Genomic DNA, 6,933 nt, shown 5'->3' with positions numbered 1-6,933 from the left:
CGGGGGCCGGGGGATTGGCAGGCAGCTCCGCGGGGCCGGGGCACGGTCGGCGGGTAACGCAGCGCCGCCCTTTCTGGCCCTTCTCCCGGACTAAACAGACGGAGAGGGGGCTTCGAGCCTGGCAGAGAGGTTCCCCCTTTCCCCGAATGAAGCAAAGCAATGTCTTGACACACACACGGTCTCCCCGCGTTGAGTTTGTGATGCGGGAGAGAAGTTCTTCGCGGGTTTGATCGCCTCGCTATAATAAAGCACCTTTTAGCTAACGAATGTTTCGCGGGCGGTGTACGAGAAGACCGTGAGCGATGAGAGTTGAGTCATTTTTGGTGGAAATCACCAGCCGGCCAGGAAACGAGCTGCATTTTCCCTTGCCTCGGGAGGAGACGGGACGGGGCTTGTAGCGCCCGGCATTGGGATGCTGTGTTCGCCGGCCACCGCAGACCGGCACCGGGATGCTGGCGCTCGCTGCCCAACGCAGACCGGCCCCGGTTTTGTTTTCATCCCCACAGTAATATTGCACCGCGCTAAGCGTAAAATGTCAGTGCCTCGCAGCAGATTTCAGCTTTATCAAAGGCACTGATACGTATTAGCAATCAAAAGAAAAACAGACAAAGCTGGTAGGAATTAAAGAATGTGTGGGTCACGGCGTGTATGTGGAAGACATGTTTGGTTTGGCGGTGTACGGATCCTGATCTGGCCTTGTGTGTGTGTCTTACGCCCTACGTTACATCATGTTGCACATAGAGCTCTCAGCTCCAGCTAAGGATGTGTCTTTGTTTTTTTCTGTATTCTTCTCCTGAGGTTCGTCTTTGTCGTTTATTGCTTTTTTTTTAAATAGAGTCTCAAAGGTACAGACTCTGTAAATTAAATAAAACGTGAAAAGAAATAGGACTGTGATCCTAGTGCACGAAATATCGCCAAATGAACCACGAAATTTATGTCTCTGGTGTGTGTAAACAGAGTATGGATATTATTTTAATTGAAATTTAGGATATTTTTAGGAAAACAAAATTAATTGAGGGAGAGATTTCAGAGAACATATCGAAATGAACATTCCTAACTGTGAAGAAATAAGATGTTGCAGGAGATCTCCCAGAAATTAGTGGCATGTTGTAAACGTTTTGTGGTGATCATGGCTCTTTTGCAGGTACCTCTATTTGATCGGGAATACCGGTGGATACTTCTGTTTTCTCCACATGGATTAAAAAAAAACAAACAAAAAAACAAAAAAACCCCAAACAACAACAACAAAAAAGAAAAACAACAACAACAAACCAAAACCAACCAAACCAGAAAAACCCTAACAAAGCCGAAACACCACAACACCAAATTTTCTATGGCAGTTTTGTGGTTACTTCAAAAATGCGAGTTGCCCTTTCAGAGTACCACACCTGTAAATTGTGGTGCTTCCTCAACCTAGGTAAAATTACCTCTGATAAAGGGAACACTCACCCGCGCAAATGCCACTGTCCGAAAGCGCTGGCATTCTGCGCAGACAGTACTAGCAGGCGTTTGCTGAAGCCAGAACCCCTTTCTGTGTTCTGAGCTGACCTCCTTTGGCTATTTTTAAGGCAGAAGGCGCTGAACTAGTGGGACCCGGATCCTGCCTTTAATTAAATTATTTATATAATTAAGAAATGAAAGGGGGTGCGAGTCCGTAAAACTTCCGATCCGCTTTAAGAGGGTATTTCTTGTCGAAGCGGAGTTTCTTGTCGGGATCCCCGACAAGGCTGCCCACCCTACAGGGTGTCTCCCCAGCCCGACGGGGCCTGGGCTGCCCACTGCCCTGGCCGCCCTGAACACGCGGGACTCCCATTGCTTTAGCCTGGTCCAGTGGCGTGTGGCCGGGGACCACTCCGGGCGCACAAGTGGTATAAGCCCGACCCCTCCGCTCCTGGACCAGCTCGGCGCCCCTAAATCTCCCTCAGGGTTGCTGGGATGCTCGAGCGTGACCCTGAGCTGCTCTCCCACGCTGCGCGGGAAGCTTCTCTTCCCATCTGTGCCTATTGTGTTCACAGTTGTGTCCTTCTCTCCCCCCTTCGCCTTGTCCTCCAACCTGTCTGTTCCCCCTCCTTCCCTCTGCCACCCTTTCACCCCCGAGCCCGCCTCTGATCTCCTGGATATTTGGTTTCTTTCCCTTTTTCAATGTGTGTTCCTGATGTGGTCCTGTCGGAAAAGCTCGTTTACTCTGCTCGGGTCTCTAGTGGTTTAAGGATAATGTTTATCAGAAGTGAACGTGCTCAACTTGTTTCCATTCAACTGCTGAGTGTGGGCTGAAATACCAAAGGTCACATCTACAGTGAGTCGGTAGAGGGCAGGGGGAGAAGAGAGGAATATGAAAACATAATATACAACAGCCTGTTGATCGCTTCTGACCTGCCTGGCTAAAAGATTAATTTTTCAGGTAGGAAATCATTGAAGAATCGGACGGGAAAGGCAGCAGCGAGAGGAGGGCGGGGGGCTCAGGGTCAGGGCTTCTCCAGCCGGGGAAGGGCACGCGTGCCTGGGCAGGGGGCTCGCCCCGAGAAGCCGGCGGCTGCCCCGGCACGCACCCGCGCCCTCACCGCGGGGTCCTGGGGCCGGGCAAAGCAAAGCGGGAGGCGGCGGGGGCTGGGGGGAAGTTGTAAGAGATTCGAGCCAGGGCCAGACAGGAGCCGGGCTTCCCTTCCCATTCCTTTCCCTCCGTGCCGAGAGAGTGACTGAGTGGTGCACGGCGCGGCCGGAGCCCCGGGTACCGGCAGCCGGTGTCTTTCCGGGGAACGTTGCCTCTGCCTGCCTTCTCCCGACACCGCTGCGTTGCAGAGGGGAGCCAGAGGCGCTCCCCTTCCTCTCCTTCCCTCAATCCCTGCTCTCTCGCTCTCTCTCCTCCACAGACTCGGCGTGAGCTGCCCGCTGCAAATCTCGTGTACGGCGGCATCAGCCTCGGTGCGTGGCCGGTACCGGCGAGGCGGCTGGCAGCCCCTGGCTACCCCCGCCCATGAAGGCCTTCTCCGGCCCTTTCTGGGACCGGGCAGGCCCCCAAACAGTGCCCAACCTCCCGTAGCTCAGAGCAGAGTCCCGACGCTGCGGTATCCCACCGCTCCGGCAGGACTCCGTTGCGCCGCCGTGCTCACCTCGGCGTGTCCTGCTCCGGCCTCTCGGAGCCGACTTCATGAGGCCTTTCTATGCCTCGCTCTGCTCCCCAGATGCCTCCGCTCTCCCCTTGTAGGAAGAGACCAGGCAAATCCAACGCGGCACACCCCCAGCCCCTCTTTGAAGCGGCAGATTTTTATTGATTTTTTTTTTTTAAGGGAGGAAGATAACTCCCTCTCCTTCCTCGAGGGGAGTGGGCTACTGAGGGGCTGTTAAGGCAGAAGGATGCTCACATAGTAACGTGTTTTGTAAGTAGAAGTCCCCCGTGATTCTTCCCAAAGGACAGAGCCCTCCCGGCCTTGTCTGTAGTCGGGTGGCCGTATTTTCCGAGGTGGCGTGGGTAAGGTCTGGGGGGCGGACGTGGTGCGGCGACCGGACGGACTGTTGCAGCTGCCCTGTCTTCCCCGCCCCCGGCTCCTGCCATGCGGCTCAAAGCCGCGAAATTCACCCCCGGAAACGACGCAGACAGTTTGGTGGGCAAAGAGCATCTTGGAGCCGGAGCACCCGTGAGGGGATAACGCGGTGGGGGTGTCGGAGGAGATTTTGGGCGCCTCTGAAAGACAGGCAGGGAAAAGCGAGTAGAGGCAAGTGGAAGGTTAGCGGCAATCCAGCGAAAACCTTGAGTTATGTCCAGAGGTGACCCACCCCGGAGGGAAGGCGCCGTTTGAAATGGAGGGAGATGAGACAGCACGGAACTTTGAAACGGGGCTTTCATTTTGCACAGAGCTATTACTACACTTGGGCGTATAAAATCCCACGGAATCTCCAGGGATCATTCCCATTTTCTGCGAGGAACCAAACGCAGGATGAAGGGGCCTCCATGCATCACTGGCTGCCATGTGCATTTCCTTATGCCACAAAATAGCTGAGCGCAGTAGGTTAGCGAGGGCAGCGTGCCTTGGCAGGCAGAGGGAGAGGGTGCGGGGCCGCTCGCCATCCTGGCTGCTCCCCCTCCGAGCCTGAGAGCCTGAAAATACCCGGCCTGACCCCCAGCTCTCAGGTGTGCTGACCCCACCTCGTAACTTGGGACAAGAGCATATGCGCCGGCAAACGCTTGTGCGAAAGAGAAGGGAGATTTTCGGAGGGAAACGTCCTTTCAAGCCGGCGCTCAGCTACAGATAGGGACCTCTGCAGATAAGGACCGCTGCAATAGGGACCGCTGCTCTCCCCCACAGCTCCCTAACCCCTTGGCGACCCCCGATCCCCGCCCTTCTGCAGGGGCTGGCCTTGTGTTTCACTTGTCCTCCCTTCTTAGAGGGGAAAAGGGCTTTTTCAGAATGATCCTTGCACAAGTTGTCGATCCGTCATTGGTAGATGTCGCGTTTCTTGTTAGACCCTGCTACCTTATTTTAGCTCACTAAACCCCACCAGCTTATACATTTGTGTTTACGTAAACTGCCCGCATTGATTTACTTGTGATTCCAGGGCGGGATATTTTTACCTTAATTTAATTAACGTAATATTTAGACCTGCACGGAAATACATGCAACAACTGCGAAAATCTCAGAAGGTGGGAGGTAAAGAGGGAGTTGTGCCATGTGAGAGAGTGTGATTTCAATTTTAAGAAATTATTTTAACGTCAGGGACAAGATGGAGAATGGAAATATAATAGGATGAAATTTTGTTTAGCAAAGTTGCATCAGATATAAACGAGACATGTCTGGACATTTCCTGCATATTTATGAAGCAATGGTGGGCAAAATACAATCGGGTCCTAGAGTCACTTCGGCTGTCACAGACCCAAAATCAGAAGAAAACGAACATAGCAAGAAATCGAGACACAAGGCTTTTAGGTGTCCCGCTTTTGGGATAAGGAAGCAGCCTCTTGCAAAGCTCACCTCCCTGGCTGCTGGTTTTTAGGGAAACTCATCTTCAGCGGTTAGGAAATGCACACGCGGTGTCGGGCTGTGTCGGTGGTTGGGCTGGAACGCAAGCCCCCCCGCTCTCTCCGAGCAGCTTCTCCTGCCTCTCGGAGCCGGCTGGTTCCCCGGCTGGCTGGTTCCCCGGCCCGGCCAGGCTCTCAGTCCCTATGACACGTCGGGGACCCGTCCCCCGGCTAGATGGGAGAAGGACAGGGTCTGTAGAAACTCAGACGATCCGTGGAGAGTGAGTACGGGCATTTGACTCATTCTCAGGAGAAAGGAGGAGACCGACAGACCCGGTTACCCTGTCGGGGTTGACCCCGCCGTCTCAGGTCCGTACAGACCCTCTGCAGTGAAAGCAAGAGCATATGCCTGCGCTTCACTGGGAGAAGCTGAAGACGGATGAACAGGTGAAATAAATGCACGGTAGTGCTAAACCGGGAGAAAGGCCGGGGGTTAAGGACGTCCCCGCGGACTGAGTTTCCCCGTCAAATCCCTCCGCGCCTTCCGCCGCTGCCAAGACACGGGGCTGTCCCAGTCCCTCTCCCCGGCGGGGGGAGTTCCACCTGGCCATTGGCATCGGTGCCACTGTCATATCCCTTTCACCCTCGCTTGAATATTCAGATCGAGGTTGGGAGGGTTAGGTGGGGTGTCTTAATGATGTGTTAGCTGCTTGGACAGATTTAATAACTTTGCCGCCAATCGTACTTAGCAACCCCTCTGGAAACCAGACAGTGTCTCATTAGGGCTTTCCTGGTGCAAGCGTTTGACTTGAATGAGTCGTGTTGAGTTAATTTCTATTTGCACTAGGATCTGTTTAATGACATATAGGGGAATAGACAATTCTTGTGGACCAGACCGTTAAGCTACAGAGAGCCAGATTTTAAAAGCATATTTTGTTCTAATAAAGAAATCGGGTTTTCATTTCTCGCATGTTACATGAATTTAGAGTAAATGAAAAAAATAACTCTATTGTTCTGCCTTAAATTACAGGAACCAATTGGGAATTCCTAGGCAATTTTCTCCATCTCTGCCTTCGCTTCTGCAACACCTAGTACCAGTGCCACCTACAGGAATAATTGCATTTTCGAGCTGCTTTCAAGTAACCAGAAGTGTTTGAGAGTCCTGGTAGCTCTGTCGTCTTCCTGGACGCACAGCAGAAAGTCTGACTTCGAAATGCGTTGTTTTTCTTCGTGGGTTTCGTTTGAGATCACATACTGATGCAGGTTCGCTCCTCTGTGCCACGGCCGGGGAAGGGATGGAACCCTTCCCGCGGGGACCAGGGAGACGCAGCCAGAGAAGGTGAGGGGCAGCACCGTCTGCTTACACCAAGAAGCGTTTCGGGTGTCGCTGGCGATGCCCCGCTCAGTGCCGGGGAGGGGGCCGAGCAGAGCGTGGGCGGCCGGCCGCCAGCTCCCGCTTGCGCCGAGGGAGCCCAGCACACCTAAGGATACGGGGAGCTTAGGAACTCTTCCTGCACGGCGACTTAATGCTGGTTTATCTCCTGGCTGCGTTGTTACGAAAGGCAGCTGTAAACCTGGGGTGCTCCCCTGCACAACTCGCGGAAATACTTCGCTTGATGATTTATAATGAGGGCTGTCTTACAGTGGAAGAATAATTATCCCCTCCCTCGTCTCTTTGGTGGAGGAGGCCTTTGCTGCCAGCGAGGTTGTCCTTCGCTGCAGCCGTGCAGTCCCACGGAGTGAGGCCGAAGGGGTTCCGGGGGGCTGGGGAGAGGGACGGTGAGCAGCGGCACGGGCTGCCCTCCCACAAGTGGCTCCGCCGGGGTGGAAGTTTCCTGGTTTGAATCTGTGTCCACTAATCCTTTCTCACGGTTAACCCGACCCCCTAAATATTTGTCTTCGGGAAGCAAGGCCGGTGACGATCCTTCTTGACCAGGCTTAGAAGTGCATATTTTCTTTCTCTCGATTCTTTATCTCTA

This window comes from Aphelocoma coerulescens, chromosome 5 (assembly GCF_041296385.1).
Source record: "Aphelocoma coerulescens isolate FSJ_1873_10779 chromosome 5, UR_Acoe_1.0, whole genome shotgun sequence".
Taxonomy (NCBI): Eukaryota; Metazoa; Chordata; class Aves; order Passeriformes; family Corvidae; genus Aphelocoma; species Aphelocoma coerulescens.
This window is presented reverse-complemented; position numbering follows the sequence as displayed.